Source organism: Nematolebias whitei, chromosome 19 (genome assembly GCF_014905685.2).
Source record: "Nematolebias whitei isolate Nwh7 chromosome 19, NemWhi1, whole genome shotgun sequence".
Classification (NCBI taxonomy): domain Eukaryota; kingdom Metazoa; phylum Chordata; class Actinopteri; order Cyprinodontiformes; family Rivulidae; genus Nematolebias; species Nematolebias whitei.
In genome coordinates this window covers 16,277,204-16,297,035 of record NC_056516.1, presented here as the reverse complement: position 1 = coordinate 16,297,035, position 19,832 = coordinate 16,277,204, and positions in this window count along the sequence as shown.

Below are 19,832 nucleotides of genomic sequence, written 5' to 3'. Positions count from 1 at the left end.
GTGAGTCTGAGGAGCAAGCATTTAACAAATCAAAAGCAATGCTCACAGCAGCACCAGCACTTTGTTACTATGACCCAGACCGACCAACAGCTGTTAGTGTGGAAGCCAGCAGCTATGGCCTGGGCGTTGTACTGTTTCAGGACCACGATGGAGACTTGCGGCTCATTGCGGCATTTTGTTCTCACACACTCACGAACCCAGGGAAAAGATATTTGTAGGCCGAAAAGAGATGTCAAACCCTCCGTGCTTAAACTGCTGCCCCCCATGACTCCAGAAAGTGGAAAATAATAGATGGATGGGCGGATGGATCATATTTTTTATCAAAAATACATTACAACACTCTCATACATTAATAACAAATCTTTCTCAACACATCTATATTAGGGTTCTGATCAGATTTTTAAAATGTTTTCTCTAAAATGCAATTTCTATTTAGGATATTTTCAGATTATTTTTAGTGAACGGCATGGACCACCAGGCAGTGCTGCAACTTTTTTCGGTGTGGAGCTTCAGGTTCAAGTTCAAGTATCTTTATTGTCATTCACATCACATGCGGTACATGAGGTGGAACAAAACTGTGTACTCAAGGTCCCAGTTACACCCCAAAATAGCAAAAATATAAAGTATAAAAAGAAGCAGTATATGGTGTGTGGTTTGTATGTTCAGCTAACATATAAAATGTCTAGCTCTTCACATACTCTGTCATCTAACTTTGTCTCCAATATTATCTTATGGAACGACTTATAGGAAATAATGAACCACACATTTATGTTTGTGTTTTTATTTATTTTGTCTTTCGTCAATTAACCGGTCCTTCGGTTGCTCCTGCAAAGGGCACCAATGACCTTCAGTCCACCTTCCATGTCCCTGATCTCCTCTAAGACGTTAAAAAACTCTCCTGGGGTGTGTGTTGAAGATCTCATAGACATGGGGCTCCATCAAACACAGAATTTAACTAATGTCCATTCATCCATCCATCCATCCATCCATCCATCCATCCATCCATCCATCCATCCATCCATCTATCCGTGCATGTTGTGAGCGTGATAACTTGATAATTAAATGAGGTTCTGACTTCCAACTTGCTGTGTGGCTGAATCTAGATCTAAGAAAAAGGGAAAATCATGAAAAATCATGTCATCTGGACCAGTTTCTTTAAGTGAGAAATGTTTCATCCCACAACATTTGATTGTTGTACATAATGATTGATTGTTTTGTAAGGGTGTGTTTGGCATGTGTTAAAAGCCTACTTTTGACATTCCAACAGGAAGTTGGCTTGAAACACAGCAGTGAAGGCTACCTATGGGACAGATCTGCTTGGTAAGCTGAGGAAGTCCACTGGATGGGGGACAAAATGTTTCTCACTTTAAGAAACCAGTCCAGATGATACGCTTTAACCTTTTTTGTTAGGTCTAAGAAAGTTTTCTTTAAAAAATTGGATTTACAGGTCAAAAACCAAGGTGGCCACCACCATAACTATGTAAACATTGTCAAATAGATGACTTGAAAATAAGCAACGAGCCAACTTCCTTTATGGTGCGTTGCTGCATTTAGTTGTAAAACAGGTTCCTTTTAAAAATGCGGTTGTCATTTATATTCAAAGACAGACACCACCAAATAGGTATATAAACGGGCCACTCTTATCATTTGAGGAAACTATGCTTTCTAGATTTTATATTGGAACCCACAGTATGTGAGGACACAGGGCTGTGTCTCTGACATGCTGGTCTGCAGTACGGGGGTCCCACAGGGAACTGTGCTGGCACCGTTCCTCTTCACCCTCTACACTGCAGACTTCACCATCAACTCCCCAAACTGCCATCTGCAAAAGTTCTCTAATGACTCTGCCATAGTCGGCCTCATCACAGGTGAGGACGACTCAGAGTACAGACAGCGGACTCAAGACTTTGTGGACTGGTGCCAGCAGAACCACCTCCTGATCAATGCTGCTAAAACTAAGGAGCTGGTGGTGGATTGCCAAAGCCCTGGTGAGGTGTTCCGGGCATGTCCCACTGAGAGGAGACCCAGAGGAAGACCCAGGACATGCTGGAGGGACAATGTTTCTTGGCTGGCCTGGGAACGCCTTGGGATTCTCCTGGAGGAGCTGGCCCAAGTGGCTGGGGAGAGGGAAGTCTGAGTCTCCCTACTTAGGCTGCTACCCCAGCGACCTGACCCCGGATAAGCAGAAGAGAATGGATGGATGGATGTTGTTTAAAAGCATAATTTGTTCAAATGGTTGGGGTGGTCGGTATGGTGGCCAAAGATCAATCGATGGTGGTGAAGGCCACCATTTCCACCCCATGGCTCCACCTTTGCACCTGGTGGTAGATAACATTGCTTCCTTTGTTCTCCAGGATCCACCACTCCACACCACTACAGACATGAAAATAAAAATGTATTCTCCTCTTATACACAGTGTAACTCCTACCTACTTTAGTATCCTGTGCCAAAAACATTAAGGTTTGCTTGCATTCCCCGTTCAGTTACAGTCTTTAATAAAAAACACATTTATCTTGAAAACAGGAAATATTTACTATTCAAAGCCCTCAGCGACGGGGGACATTGGTTTACCGCTTGTTATTTTAGCTTCTCTTACTCGATTTGGTTTCCACAGTTCAAACCAAAACACAAGTGTAACACTCAAAGGTTAAAACAACTTGAATCATATTTTCTGTGGGAGTATCGCTTCCTATCGTGCCACTAACATTCAGAGCAGATAGACTTCCAATAAGAAATAAAACTTTACTGTTTGTTCAGCTTGTTGTTTAGGTTGCATGCTGCTTGTGTGTGCTGGTCTGTGGTGACCTCTGACTGTTCACCATGTATACACTATTTCACTTTTTCCTTCTTTTTCCTTTTCTGCTCTTGGCTGCTTCTATCAGAGCTTGCTCTTGGAGAGCATTTCTGCCTCGCATTGCCCGAAGCACCAGATTCATGCATGCTGAGATTCAGAAAACATATCACATTATTGCACAGTGTGTGGAGGTGTGACAGACACATATATTGACTGATATGTGTCCGAGAGCATAAATCAAGTTTTACTCTTTTTTTTTTTCTTCCTGTGATGTCTGTAAAACTTGGATTTTGCACACTTTTTGTTAAGTAAATGCGTGCTGAAAATTCCCTTCCCCCCTGCATTTTTGTGATCTCCATCCCCCTTGTGTATAGTTGACCTAGGCGTCATTGCAATATTCTAATTATTCTCATTACCAACTGACTTTGGAGACTTACAGCAGGCAATACCATACAGTAAGACCTCAGTTGACCTTGAAGAATGTGCATGTGTGACTGTGTGTGTATGTGCATTTTTATTTCAGGTTACCTTGTAGGGACCAATTTTACAAAAAAATCGTGCTCTGTGGGAACCAACTGTTCTTTATAGGGACCAGATCCAGGTCCCCATAAGGAGAAGTCTTGTTGGGGGGTTAGGAGTTAGGTTTAGAACTAAGGTGTGGATTGCAGATGGGTTAGGGTTAGGCATGTACTAGTAATGGTTAGGTTTAGGGTAAGGGTCAGGGTTAGGCTATAGAAAATGAATGGAAGTCAACGCAAAGTCCCCCAAGAACGTGCGTGTGTGTGTGTGTGCAACGTGTGCAAGGAGCAATCATAACTTGTTTAAAAACCGCTATGACAGGGTGTGTGGGAGGACAAGGTGCGGTGGGTGGGTTGTGGGCTCAGTCTGGGAGCTGATTTCTCTCCTACACAGGTAATTAATACGCCTATTAACTCCTCAGCTCATATCATGCTCAAAACAGAAAAGGCAGAATGGTGGGGGTGGAATATCCACTTTTCAGTGCTTTAACTCATGAGGCTGAGTTTGATCGTAGGAACTATAAGTTTTGAAGCAATTGAATTGGTTGGCTGTGTTTGAGTGTGATGTGTTTCTGGCAGATGTGTGTATTGGGGCAGCAGGCTATAAGAAAGTGTTGGCCGGTGCCATAAATCAGTCTTAAAATTACTTGTATTTTCAGTGTAGAAGGGAAAGCGAGAAAAGCAGAAATGTGAGAAAATGTTTATAGTTTGTAAGTCAGAGATCCGCGCCCTGTGATGGACTTGCGACCTGTCCAGGGTGTACCCCACCCCTGGTACAGTGATTGCTGGACATGGGCACCAGCGACCTCCGTGACCCAAGATGAAAGAAGCGGGTAAAAGGTGATGAAGTCAGAGATCCGCTCTAGATGTGCCTATTAAAATTGAGGGGGTTTTGCGCACTGTTTGTGCCAACAGTTGTCGACTGGGGGCTGGGGAAGGGGACAGTTGGGCATGGCGCTCGGTTCTGTTGACATGGCGCGGCGCCTTCCTTGTATATGTTAGTTTTGTAGGTGGTGGTTGAACCCAAATGTAGGCAGGACCCAGAGAACTCACGAGGTAAAATAAATATTAGCTGAAGTTCAGAAAGATGGGCGACCGAATAAAGACGTTCAGAGCACATTGCTCTTCCAGCGCCTCCTCAAGCAGCTCCAGCATCCCAGGGGAATCCACCAGTCCAGGCAGCTGCTGGAACTCGTGCAACAAAAGTATTTGTGGCCACCCATCTAGGCAGTGGATCGATGGAGGTGGCCACAGTGTCCACAAAGCTGTGCGTTACTTTTCGGAGCCGCTGCTCATCCTCCGGAGCAAGCGCAGCCAGGAACAGGCAGCCTACTGGGTTCTTTCTTGAGCTGGTCATTCTGTTAGGTTTGTAGGCTGTGGTTGAACCCAAATTCAGGCAGGACTCTGAGAACTCAAGAGGTAAAATAAATTTACTTTAATTAAATAAACAAAAGAGCTGACGTGGCAGCAAAACTTATTCATCCGTGAAGCGTGTAGGGAAGACACAAGAAGAAAACGAGACATAACCAGATAATGAACAGCTGATGAGGACCAGAAGATGCATACTTATATACACACACTAATTAAAGACAAGGACAGACACCTAGGAGAGACAATAGGTGGACTGCAGAAGCTAATTACATGAGGAAAAGACAGGAGATCAGGAACAGACCACAAGGGGGAGATAACGCACAAGGGGACACAATCTTCACATTATAATGGTAGAGTAAATACTGATTCAGTTTACAAATAACTTCAAGATGCCACTGTCTTCACAAAACTGAACCTCTGTAACATCTATTATCTGGTGAAAATTTGGGAGGGGGACAAGTGGAACACAATACTTAAAACCCCATTAGGCCATTTAGAGTTCTTAGTTATTCCTTTTTGAGCTAACACTCCTGCTTGTTTCCAAGCCCTAGTTAAAGATATCCTAAGAGATTTTCTGAATATCTTTGTGTTTGTGTATCTGGACGATATCTTCATCTATTTTAAAGATGAACACTCTGAGGGATACTTTTGTAAAAAATCGAAACTTTAGAAAACATTAACATTTTGATGCATAAATTGTATAAAAGAGAACTCAGGACTGGTTTATTGTGAGCAAAAATAGTAAAAGAGTATTATGTAAGGTGGTCAATAAGAATGTTAAAGGAATTCTTAAATTTTAAGTAGCAGGAGCAGAAAGCTGTCACACATCAATTAACAGAAATGTTTGTAAGAGATATGACAAGTAAAAAAGACACCTCACTTTTTATTTAAATATAAAACAAAATAGAAGTTAATGAAAGTTTATGTGTGCACACTCTGGAGGTATTTAGGAAAATAAAGTTCTTACAGTTCGTTCGTAGCCTCAGCTATGGTCACAAACTCTGGGTAGTGACCAAAAGAATGACATTGTGGATACAGGCGGTTGAAATGAGTTTCCTCCGCAGGGTAGCTGGACTCTCCCTTAGAGATAGGGTGAGAAGTTCAGTTATTCTGGAGAGACTCAGAGTAGAACCACTGCTCCTGCACATCAAGAGGAGTCAGATGAGGTGGTTCGGGCATCTGGTAAGGATGTCATCTGAGCGCCTCCCTAGGGAGGTGCTTCGGGCATGTCAGACTGGGAGGAGACCCCAGGGAAGACCCAGGACACGCTGGAGAGACTATGTCTCTCGGTTGGTCTGGGAACACCTTGGAATCCTCCCAGAAGAGCTGGGAGAGGTGGCTGTGGAAAGAGATGTCTGGACCTCCCTGCTCAAGCTGCTGCCCCCACGATCCAACTTCGGAAGAAAATGGATGGATGGAAGGAAGTTCTTACAGTAGTGAGAGACACACTGGGTGATGGGAAACCATAATGCATACATTTTGATCTATAAATTATATATGAAGCATAAAGTCTGTGAGACCAAAAAGATTATTTTCGATCAAATCAAATTTTTGTTTCTCTGAAACTCAACAATCATGTAAATATGATTGTTAAATCCTGCTTTTTACAGCTGAGGCGACTGTCTAAGCTGAAGCCCATATTGTCCAAAAATAACCTGGAGACAGTAATTCATGCATTCATTACATCCAGGCTCGACTATTGCAACTCACTCCTTTTTGGTATCAGTCAGACCTCCATAGCTAGACTCCAACTGGTCCAAAATGCAGCAGCCCGGTTTTTGACCAGCACAAACAAAAGAGAACACATTACACCTGTTTTGGCCTCCCTACACTGGCTTCCGGTTCACCTTCGAATCAAATTCAAAATACTCTTGTATGTCTATAAATCACTAAACAGCTCTGCCCCCTCCTATCTTACTGATCTGCTCCAGCCGTATGTCCCACCACGTTCTCTCAGATCAGCAGACCAGTTGCTCCTAACAGTCCCAGGAACCCGCCTCAAGCGCAGAGGTGACAGGGCCTTCTCTGTAGCAGGACCAAGACTTTGGAATGAGTTACCTCTGCTCGTTAGACAGGCCCCCTCCCTCACAGTTTTTAAATCTCGCTTAAAAACACACTTTTATTCCCTGGCTTTCTGCACTGTGTGATCTGTGCTGAGTCTGTGTGCATCACACTGTGTTGGACATGTTGCGGTTGTTGTTGTTATCCATTATTGTTTTTGTTGGTTTCTACTTTTTGGTGTCCTGTTATGTAATCTGTTGCTATGTGCTTGTTCTGTTTGTCCCTGTACAGCACTTTGGTGTGCTTTGTCACTGTTTAAAGTGCTTTATAAATAAATTGGTATGGTATGGTATTATGTTTTCAAATTTTTGGAAAAGTCTAACTGTCTCAAAAGCCAGAGTGTTCGACTTCATTCCATGCTTAAAGTTGGACTTTTTGTGGTTAAATCTTTAAATTTCATAAAATAAAAACTGTGACTTTAAGTTTTGGAGCCATTTTGGTTTAAGATGGCTGCCACAGCAACCTCAGAAAATTCAAAATTGACTTAAGTCATTCTTGGAGATATTGAGCTGAAATTTGGCATAGTTGTACCTGAGAGCGAGTTCAATTTCAATAATACTTTATTAATCCCAAAGGGAAATTATTTTGTTGTTGTAACTCGTTATTCTCATTTCATTAAGAGATGTTATAGATACTGATGTTTGTAGACAGGAAGGGTCTCTTGTAAAGGTCCATCTCACAGTGGATCCTAAGAAACTGGTTGCAGATGCCGTCCGATCTGTCCACCCAGACTCAGCTGGCCTCTCGGTTCCCCTGGACTGTAGGACCGCTTGAATGCTGGGCAGAACTCCTCCCAGAGTGATGGCCACTCCTCCCAGCAGTCTGCCGAGCTCCTCATAGCTGCGGACAGCCAACTGTAGGTGCTGAGGGACGATCCCACGATCCTGATTGCTATACAATCCTAATGCAAATTAAAAATCCAAGATGGCCATCATAGCTAAATGAGAAAAATATAACTATTACAGCTATTTTAAAAGATATTGAGCTGGAATTTGGTGTGGTGACAGCGATGCACAACACATTCTAAATTTAAATAACAAAAATATTCAAGTTGGCTGCCAAAGCTAATTTCAAATGGATATAACTCAGATGTTTTTAGAGCTATTGAGCTTAAATTTGGGGTATTAATAGCTGAGAACATTCCATAATATGCTCTTGTTGTAAATCAAAAATCCAAGATGGCCAGCTAGGCTAAAACGTAAAAATACTATAAAGCAGCAATTTTTAGAGATATTAAGCTGACATTTGGTGTGCTGAGAGCAATGCACATTAAATACTGAATTCAAATAAAAAATCCAAGATGGCAACCAAATTTAAAGTTAAAAGATTTAACTCAGCTTTTTTTACACGTTACTTGAAGATGATTATGATCGAACTAATTGTTTGAAAAAAGGAGCAGATATAATAAATTTTTTCTTCTTTCTGCTGCCTTTCATTTTAAATCTCTTGTATTTTTTTTTATATAGTTTATGGAATTTTTTTTTTGAACGAATAAACTTTATACCATACCATACATATCGAGCTGAAATTTGATGGTTATAAAAAGAAGAAAATGACTATAACTCATTGATTTGTTGCCATATTGAGCTGAAATTTTGTATTGTGGTAACTGAGAGCAAACTCAAACACAAAGTACTGTGAAACCAAAAAAATTAAATGGCCGCAATGTGGCAGTCCCGGTCAAAGTTTCTACAGGAACTTTCTAGTTATTAAACCGCCTTTTCTGAATACGCAACAACTACAAACAAAGCTTTTCTTAAAAACAGATACACAAAACATCCTTGATCAGGGAGGTTAGATGGGCTGCCTGACCTCCCAGCGGCAGGAAACATTTTAGGTACCTGAGAGTACATCTAGAATGGAGACACGAGATGCCACAGGCCACATCCAACCTCATCTGACCAGATGTCGGATGCAGGTGTTGTTTGAGTCAAGAGGGCTCACCCTTTGCTTCCCCCACAGCTGAGACCGGAGTGAATTTTGATTTCAGCACTTGAGTGCAATGTTTGTGTTGCTTGAGTGTGCGTGCTTTTACTAAAGGCCAAGCTGGACAAATCTGAGTCGACAGCAAACAAAGACCTTTTGGAACCTTGACTTGAGAAGGATGGGAGAGGTCAAGCCTGCCAAAGCATAGGGTTATCTTAAATGACAAGAAAGAGCTCAGGTTTGTGACGTGTGGAAAAACAAGAAAAACTGGAAAAAATTTATAATAACTCCCCTCGTGTTTTGATAAAAGTGTTTTTTGTCGTTTGGGTCAGCTAGCTTCACTCTAAAATGACAAGAAGTACAGTTTGTTCCTGTGAGCTTATTGATGCAAGCAGCTGACACACGACGAAGAATTGTGTTTCAAATTATCAAGTTTGAGCAGGGTTTTCTGCTGTAGTGTTGACTGTGCAGCAATATGAATGTAAAGCATTGGATAACAAAACAACAAAAAAGAACATTCTGTAATTACATCCTAATAACCACATGGAAGTATAAAAGTACAGGCAGTGAGAAAGGTGTCACAAAAGGAAAAGTATTTTACTAAGATTTTCTGAGATGGACCAAGACAAAGTAGCACATAATCATGAAGTGGGAAAAAAGTTTTCAACTTTTTTGGCGTTGATAAATCAGAAAACTGCCGCCTATATTTCTATTCAGTACCCTTTACACTGATACCTCTAAAACCAGAGTAACTACTTGCCTTCACAAGGCACCTAAGTAACAAGCAAAGTCCAACTGGATATAATTTAATCTTGGTACAGCCCGAACTCAAAAGGTTAAGACATTGTGTACAATGGGGAAATAAGAAATAAAGAAATGAAATGCAATGATTTTCAACTTTTATAAATCTATATTTTAGTCATATTAGAACATAATTAACATATCAGATGTTAACTAAAAATTATGACAATTTTTGGAAAATAAAAAGTGTAGTTTTGACTTTGATGGAAGCAACACATCTCAAAAAGAAAGAGCAGGTCAGTGATTACCAATGTGAAGCATCTTTTGTTTTAGCAATAGTCTATAATTAATAAATCACAAATAAAACATAAATAATATCTAAAAAAAAGTTCAATCTGGTCCTCTGGACATAAAAAAAAAATAAAGCAAAAAAAATATAGAAACGTTTCGTCTCATCCGAGAGACTTCCTCAGTCTGAGGAGCTGTTTTCAGCTCAGTCTCTTAAATAGCACCTTCTCAGAGAGGATCAACCAGTTTGCTGCTGACAACCAAAACCAGCTGCTCACATGGTCAAGAAGGACCATCAGCCTAACAATGGATCATTAGCACCCTGATGGCTGTTTACTATTCACAGGGGGTTGAGTGATACTAGCAATCACAGCATTGTAAGAGGGGGACAGTTGAACCCGGAGGCCTCCACCCCTGTTTAATGATGGACGGTTTCTTTTCACAAAGATGGCCTCCTTTACTCCTCTCTCAAACCATCGTTCCTCTCTGTCCAGGATGTGAACATCTTCATCCCTGAAAGAGTGACCGCTGGCCTGGAGATGAGTGTAGACTGCATAGTCCTGGCCTGATGATGTTGATCTTCTGTGCTGGGCCATCCTTTTGGCCAGTGGCTGTTTAGTTTCCCTGATGTAAGACTGATCACAGCCCTCCTGACACTGAACAGCATACACAATATTACTCTGTTTGTGCCGGGGGACTGGATCTTTGGGATGAACCAGTCTTTGCCGTAATGCATTTTGGGGTTTAAAAGCCAATGGGACGTTATGTTTAGAAAATAAACGTCTCAGTTTCTCTGATACCCCCTCAACATACGGAATGACCACTGGTCTGGGTCTGGGTTCCTCATTTTCACCTAATGGCTGAATGGAGTCCTGTTTGGGTTTCTTTCTCAAATTAAGCACTGGTTCTCTCAGATCGGAGGCAAGGTGTTCAACATAATGGTACTTCTTCCAGCTATCTAACTGTTAACAACCGTGTACCACAAGATTCTAACATGATCTGTCCCTGTGTCTGTTTTATTTGTATTTATGTTTCATTTCCTTTTCTGCTTATTGTGTTTTTCATTCTGCTCCTTGTTGTGTCATTCTGTTCCTGTTGTTTTTAACTCTGTGTTTTCTGTCATTTCCCCACTCGCTCCTGTTACGTCCACCAAAGGGCACAACATATCTGAGGACATGAGACATAAAATGAGTGTTCAACAAAAAAAAAAAATTCTTAAACTCTCCTGGTCTTTGGGTTGGTTCACCTGCTTTTGATTCTCTGTGAAGAAAAAAAAAAAAGAGAGTTAAATGCCCTCAATTTCCCGTGTCCCAAAAAGAACAAAACCCCAAAAGTATTAACTGAAAGTTGGACCTGGTGAGCCGATCAAACAGAACAAAACGGTACAGCAGGGGACCAACCCTATACAGGGCCGTCGAAGCCCTTACTAGTATTGGACTAAAGCAAAAAAAGACTCTAAATGCAAAAGAAAGATCGAAAACAGGACAACCGATCCCACCAGGCCAAAATCGCAACTAAAAAAAAGCAAACAAACAAGGTCTAGCAAAAACTACCTCATGGCAGGCTGGAGACGTCAGCTGCGGCCTACAGCAACTGGAGACGTGCGCACACTGCGTCAAGACCCACCCCCGGTGGTGGTGGAGCGAGTGGAAAAAACGGGCTCTCTAACATGTCGAAACCCAGCCTATTTATAGGCGGACCAACAGCGCCATAAATTAACGTAATCAAACTGATTACAAAAAAATAAGAAATTATCCCCTCTCTAAAATATATTAACAAAAGATCATTCAACTAATGTCTATAAACAAAACAATCGGAAAAAAATAGACAAAAAGTAATTATAATTATAATGTGCTCCTCAGCCTGCCTCTCAGTCATTAACCATTCACGCTTAATCAGCTACCATCCCAGCTGCACGCATTACTCACTCTACCTCTGCCTTATTTAAACCTCTCTTCTCCCACCACTATACATCCACTCATTGTTCTGTTATCACAGTCATCTTGGTCCTCCTCTGTCTTGCCCAATTTAGTCCTTGTCTGATGATCAGTTCCGTCCCGATTCTGTCTCACCTGATTACCTGTCTGCCCTTTTCCTGTTTGCACCACAAGTGTAAGTTTTTTGCTGCCTTGTCAGCCTTTTTGTTTTGTGGTTTAAATAAATTATTTTTATTTTAATTTCCTGCTTCACTTGCCTGCCTGCACATGGGTCTAAAATCTGAGGTTCACGTTAGAATGAGGGGACCTAACGTAGACCCAGCAGGAAGTTTGTCCCTTGCGGTGCTCCACCCAGAGGATTATGTAAAGCTTTGCAAGATAATAAAGAATTATGCTGACGTCATGACTACACCCTTTCCTCCATGGGTAAGACTGGCGGTGATTCAAGATCTGGTGGGGTTGTTTACCCATTATCCTGGACTGGCCAACGAACTGGGGATGTATGAACTTTTTGGCGAGATTTGTACAGAGATGTGTCTTGCTCTCTCTTCTCCAGCTGCCTGCTTCTCCATCCTCCGGTCATCCCGGTCACCTCCCCGAGTCTGCAAGTATGGTCGCGCCTACAGACTCACCCCCATGTTGCTCAGTGGGTGTTGAGGAGGACACCTCGCTACCATACTGCTCAGTGGGTATCCAGGACAATAACCCATCTGCCTGCCCTCCTCCTTGCTGTCGCAGAACAAGAGGTCGATGATGCACTCAAGTCTTTCCACGAACTCCAAGCCCTCTCTCTGCTTAAGATGGCCATGTCTCCAGAGATCCTCATGTCCCCAGATGTCCTCACATTTCCCAAGGTCCTCACTTCTCCTTAGAATCTCACACCTTCAATTCAATTCAATTCAATTCAACCGTTATTTAAACAAATAAGTCACATTGCGTCTTGAAGACTCATTTGTAAGTGAGACCTGTTTGGACAGACATAAAAAGTGGCGAAAAATGACAAATAGGGTTTGGAGACAAAAAAATTCCTAACGCTCTTAATCGTTGGTCGAAGGTCAACGGCGTGGTAATAAAAAAACAATCTCGCACACAAGCACATAATGACACCGACAGTCCACGCGGGGGGGTGGGGGTGGGGGGGTGGAACGACGCAAGGATAGTGAGCATGTCCAGAGACAACACGCAGAGGCACTGCAGAGTTCAGATCAAATCACTCAGTTCAAATAGTTCCCTCTGGAGAGATCCATAAACACTCGGGGGGTGTTGAGGACGATCAAGAACAAATCAAAATAGTCCTGAAATGATGACAGAATGTTTATTCATCTGGGTCCCTCTGAAAAGTTCATGAAATTCCTCAGTAGGAGGGGAGGGAGGGGAAGGAGGGGCAGAGCATCAGGTTTACAAAACTTCCAGGTGAATTAAGATAAGATGACCTGTCAAGGGCAGTCAGGGAGCTGAATTCAGATAAACACAATTGTTTTGGGGACAGGCAGAACTTTAATGACATCTACCTTGAGTCTGTGTCGGTCCACTCGGTTCTGAAACGTCCAAATTAGATGGCCACACCAATGGGCTGTGCCTGAGAGTAATCCACGAGATCTGATCCAGCCTGCCAAAAGCAATTGAGTCTGGGTGCTCGAGGCCCGAACCAAGCCATCATAAGGCAAGCAGCCTGATCGGGTCCAAATTTGCTGCAGACTACTTCCTTGATTGTATATAAACCAGGAACCAGCCGAATCCAAAAAGCAGGAACCAGTTATCGTAAATCCAATTATATATGTGTCCTTAAAATCCATCAGTGACAACAGAGATAGACACATCATCAAGTCTTCCAAGTCCATGAGATATCCAGCTGCGTGCATGCCAACAGGGCAATTTGGCTTGCCTAAAGCATATATTCCCTTCAAAGAAATTTTAACAATTGTGCTGAGGGACCAACTGACCAAATGTAAATCCATAAATTATGATTCGGAAGATTGTAGAAGAGAGGTTCTAAGCAGTTTCACAGACAGGACAGAGCAAAGATTAGTGGAGAGGGAGAGGAGGAGAAGACGTCTGCCCTTGACAAGAACAAGTGTTCAGGGATCTTCATGGCTACGCTCCCTCCAGACTCCAAAGTGGCTACACTCCCTGCAGACTCTGAAGTAGCAACGCTCCCTGTAGACTCTGAAGTGGTGGCCACGCTCCCTATACATCCTGAAGTGACCACGCTTCCTACAGATCCTGAAGTGGTGGTGCCCCCAGCAGACCCTGAAGTGGCTGTGTCCCCTGCAGATCCACTAGTGGCTTCTTCCCCTACCTCCACATTGCTTTTGCCTGCTGCAGAACTTCTGGTCCCCTTGCTTTTTGCAGATCATCTGTTCCCCTCGCTTGCTGCAGCTGTACTGGTCCCTACATCTTTTCTAACTCTACTGGCCCCTATGTCTGCTCCAGCGCTAATGGTCCCTATGCCTGATCCAGCTCTGCTGATCCCTATGTCTGCTCCAGCTTTACTGGTTCCTACATCTGCTCAAGCTCTTCTGGTTCCTACCTGTGAGGACACTCAGCTGAAACACATCAGGGGAAATGAAACTGGGAAACCATGGAGTGCAGAAACAGAAACACAACAGCAGATGGAGGCATACACTAGGAAGACATAAACCCTATAGGAAACAGAAACTAAGGATCAGAAGAACACAAGACAGAAACACAACACAAGATGTGGCTAGACACCAAGAAACAAACCACAATCTCTACAGCACCTCCCTCTTAAAGAATGTCTCCAGACGTCCTCAGAAACCCACTCTCCAAAAAACTTGGGTGGGAGGAGGGGGAAAACAGAATGAAGGGCACCAACAAAGGGTAGAATGCTCTCTTCAGGTCGAGGATGAGGTTCTGCCTCAAGTGGAGGAGTTCAAGTACCTCAGAGTTTTGTTCACGAGTGAGGGAAGGATGGAACGTGAAATTGACAGACAGATTGGTTCAGCATCTGCAGTATTGCAGATTCTGTTCTTGTCCGTTGTGGTGAAGAGAGAGCTGAGCTGTAAGGCAAAGCTCTCTGTTTACCCATCACTCTATGTTCCTACCCTCACCTATGGTCACAAGCTCTGGGTAGTGACTGAAAGAATGAGATCATGGATACAGGCAGTTGAAATGAGTTTCCTCCACAGGGTAGCTGGACTCTCCCTTAGAGATAGGGTGATAAGTTCAGTTATCTGGGAAAGACTCAGAGTAGAACCGCTACTTTTCCATGTTGAGAGAAGCCAGTTGAGATGGTTTGGGCATCTGATAAGGATTCCCCTATGGTGCCTCCCTAGGGAGGTACTTCAGGCATGTCCGACTGGGAGGAGGCCCCAGGGAAGACCCAGGACACGCTGGAGAGACCATGTCTCTCGGTTGGCCTGGGAATGCCTTGGAATCCTTCCAGAATAGCGAAAGAAGTGGATGTGGAAAGAAATGTCTGGGCCTCCCTGCTCAAGCTACTGCCCCTGCGCCCCGACTTCGAAATAAACGGAAGATAATGGATGGATGGATGGATGGGCATCAGGGAACACAAGTGGGAAACCAGGTAGACAACACACAAAAAGAACACACAAATTCCAGGCGATTGACTGGGAGGCCATCCAACTTACTGGAACAAGTCAGGCGAGGAGCCTGGATGAGTCAAAGGACCAAGGCAGTGCAGAGGATTAAGGAGGTGCAGGGGACCAGAATGAGGCGATGAACCAGGATGCGGCAAAGAACCTGGACAATGTGAGGAGACCTCTGTGAGCGTTGACTGAGGCTTGCTCAGCTCCTTCATCGGCTGAGGCTGGCTCTGCTTCTTCGTTGGCTGAAGGTGGCTCTGCTTCTTCTTGAGCTGGGAAGGTGTGGCTGCCTCAGGTATGGCAAAAGGTGTAGCTGCAGCTGTCATCAAACCCACAGGAGAAGTGAGGACCTCAGGTGGAGTGGAGAACTCTGGATGAGACATGGACCCTGGACAAGATATGGACACTTGGAGAGCTGCATGTAGAGTGGAGACCCTCTGTGGATGTCGAGACCCTCTGCATATTTCGAGGCGTCGGCGGACATGGGACCCTATGCAGACGTTGAGGCGTCAGCAGACCTGGGACCCTCTGCAGACATCAAGACATCCGCTGACCTGGGAACCTCTGCGGATGTCGAGGCATCAGCAGACCTGGGACCCTCTGCAGACGTCGAGGCGTCAGTGGATCTGGGAACTTCTGCAGTCTGGTTTAGGTCTACAGCTGGATCTGGGCTTTCTGTAAGCTTCTGGTGCAAGGACTCAGGTGTCTGTGTGAGGCGACTACCCCCCAAGCTGAGCCCTGCTTTCTTCCTCTTCCACCAAGAGGAGCTATGGGAGGATCTCCATCTCAGGGCTGTGGCTTGGTTGCCTCTGGACGTGTTCAGTCTGGAACCCGCTCCACCTGACGACAGGCTCTTCTTGAGCTGAGACATGGACAGGATTAGATCCCTCAGGTGAGTCAAATGAAGGACTCACCTGAGGGAGTGCTGATAACCTCAGTTGTGCAGGCAGGCAATAGCAGACTCAGGAGATTGTAAAATAAAAAATGTATTCACAAAAACAAAATGTTGTTGGGATAGCAAGACTTACATGAGTCACAAGGAGCAGAACGGGACATCACCAGTGAACAGCATACAATGCCAGGACAAAGGACTAACATAGAGACACAGACTATAAACAGTGACTAATGAGCCAAAACACCTGTGAGGATACACAGCTGGAACACATAAGGGGAAATGATAAACTGGGAAACTAGGGAGTGCAGGAATAGAGATAACACCAGATGGAGGCATACACTAGGAAAACACAAACCCTATAGAACACAAACTAAGGATCAGAAGAACACAAGACAGAAACACAACACAAGTTGGGGCTAGACACCAAGAAACAAACCACAATCCCTACAGTCATAGGCACTGATGCACCCAATACCATCAGAGAGGCAGGCATTTAAACTAATAACATGCCAAATGGGCCATCTTCTTTTTAGTGTGGAAGATGTGGTGTTTGATGTTTGCAAAAATTTTCAATTTTCAATCCGTCTGACCCCAAACAACAAAAGGTATATAAGAGGCAGAGTACAGGCAGAGTGAAGTGGGTGGTGATGACTGTGTGATAAAAGGTATTGAGACCTGCTATGAATCGTAGTTTGAGGGTGGTAGTGCTAATAAAATGTATGTATCCTTTATTTAACCAGGAAAAGAACTCATTGAGATCAAAAACCTCTTTTCCAAGAGTGACCTGGTCAAGACAGCAGCGTAAAACATACAACAAATCCAAAATACTAAACCAATAACGCATATACATATCTAGGAGCAATCACAATAATTACACATTAGAGCAGTTACAGGAGCCAAATGATCTGAGCTCTCATTCCTTTAGAGTTGATTTAAAAAGACAGGAGGTGGAGCTAAAGATATCACTAATTAAGAAGTTAAGATTTTCATTGGGAGTGACCAAAAAGGACAAGATAAAGAATGAGTTTAACAGCAAGAGAATATAAATTTAGAGGCAGAACTGAAATGGTTTGTACATGTTGAGAGGAGGAACAGTGGAAACATTAGGAAAAGGATGTTGAATATGGAGCTGCCTGGTAGGGGGAAAGGGGAAGACCACAAAGAAAGTTCACAGATGTATTTTAAGAGGCTATGCAGAGGTTTGGTGTGACAGAGAAGGATGCTGGAAATGGGTGAGAAAGAGGTTGATGAGGCTAACTCTAAAGGCAGAAGCCAAAAGAAGAAGAACGGTCAGTTACACCAGATGCAACAGGATAACATTTCCTTCACATAATTTCAGGTTTCCATGAATAATTTCAAGTGATAAGTGGAGCGTCATGATGACAGATTTCTCTGCATCTGTCTGAAACCTTCTTGACGAGAGTTAATGAGGCAGGAAGAGTTGAGTAACCAGCACTAAGCTAGCTGATGTGGCACTTTACAATTGTTCTGGTTGCTTTCAAGTCTCATGTGAAGAGTGTGCCATCAGCTCCCAAGAATCCAACTCTTCTACACACTCCCCTGTGACAGAGAGCTTCGATCACATGCCTTAGGCTTCAGAAACTAGACTGTTTCTGCTGACAATTTAGTTGAAATAATGCATAATGACACACGCACACATCTTCATGCAAACGCCCCCCCCCCCCCCACACACACACACACACACACACATTCAGACCTCGACCAAAGGCAACCCAGAGTAAGCTCAAAGGCAGGATTCGTCCCCTCTCTTACCCCTTTCTATTTTATCTCAAAAGAATAGTGTATTTGAAGAGTCACTGTAAAGAGCGATGTATCACTTGCATCTTAAAAACTGAATATAGCATGAATTATTTGCATAAATGCCTTTGAAGAAGAAAAGAAAGTACAGGTGGAGAGAGAAAAGAAAAATCTCTGTTTTTCCAGTTGACAGTGAAGAAAGGTGCCTGATTTCCATCTGCAGTGAGCCTTTGAAGGCCTAAAAGCATTTCTGATTATTAGATCCCAAAACCAAATGCTAAATCCTGTTTTGGTCTGGAGATTATTTTGTGTGCTTGTACCCTTTAAGCACTGTGCAACAGAGAGAGAGAGGCAGAAAGGACAGACAATAGATGCATGAGATGTGCTGCTAGCCCTGTTTGATGTTGACAGCAGAGAACCCAGAACAAATGTCTGAGGTCTCAATGAGACAGTCGACTGAAAGAAAAGACAGAGACGTGTTTTGATCAAAAAATAGACACAGACAATGGAAAAAAATGGCAAATGAAACTATGATGTTATTTAAGTCATATCGATATGTTAGATACATCTGCGATGTGTTGGCTAATCATCATTAGGCAACACAAAAATGAGAAATAAAGTTTTTAGAGGTATTTTTTACAAGGTTAAAGAATTTCTTACCACAAAGTCCCACAAAGCTTGCTTTCACCACTTTGTAGTATTTGCTAAAGGAAAACGTGCAGTACAAATGTGTCAACATTTCTCTACAAATAGCTATAATTGAAGCAAAGATCCTTTGAAATGGAAGTATTTGTGACAGAACATATCAAGTCACTTCTCAGCTACTTCTTAGCTGTGTCAGGAATGAAACTGGCTGAAATGTCACATTACTTATTCATGGAAGCAAATGATGTTGTGATCTTACCTGTTATGCTCTTTAGACCTCTGGTTTATTAATAAGGTAAATTGGAGTTTTTAAGCTGCTGAGTCAACGCTTTTTTTTACTACTTTTGCAGGAACAGCAGAATATGTAAGAGCCCTCCATAAAGAATTTCCATGAACTCCTGACTCTATGAAAAAAAGCAAAGAGAGCGAATCAGCTTTCTGTTTCTCACAGATTTCAACCAAGTCGGTGTGGCCACATCAGAAGGCATGGACATAACATAACTTGGAAATAAAGAAATATTTAAAAATAAACTGTAACATACAGTAAAGATAGCTTGAAAAAACTAAAGTTTTCAGCGATAAAGCAATGTGAAGACGCGCGCTGAATGACTGATGAAATTTGCAATAGAAACTGAAAAGGACTTTTTCAAAGCTAAAAGAAGCAGAACACAAGCTGATAGCTAAAAGTGGTAAATTGTTAGCTAACAATTAAAAGTTGGAATACACTAGATGAAAATAGCAAAATGCTAGTTGCAGGTAGAAGTAGCAAAACACTACGTTAAACCTAAAAGTAACAAAAGCCTAGTTAAAAGTATCACCAGGGTTGCTAGAAGCTAAAAGTTGCAAAAGGCTGGTTAAAAGTGCAAAACTATAGCTAAATGCAAAATGGTTGTAGAACATTAGCTAAAAGCTGCAATTTAAAAAAAATGATGGCTGAAAGCTAAACATAGCATGTTAGCTAAAAACAAAGTGGTAGCAAAATGATATCTCAAAGTAGAAAAAGACAAACTATTATAGCTAAATATCCATTCAAAAATAAAAGTAGCAAAAGGCTAGCTAAAAATAGGCCAACAGCAGGTAGAAGTAGCTTAGAGGGCAAGTATGCAGAAACTATTTCAATGAGAGCAATGTTTTTGGATGTTTTGAAGAGATCTTGAGGACTAAAAGAAGCAGGATGCTAGGTAAAGGTTACATAATGCTATCTAAAAAGTGCTAAATGTTTCTGAATTAAAAGCTGCAGAATACTAAATTCATCCATCCATTATCTTCTACTTATTTTGAAGTTGTGGGGGCAGCAGCTTGAGCAGGGAGGTCCAGACATCTCTTTCCACA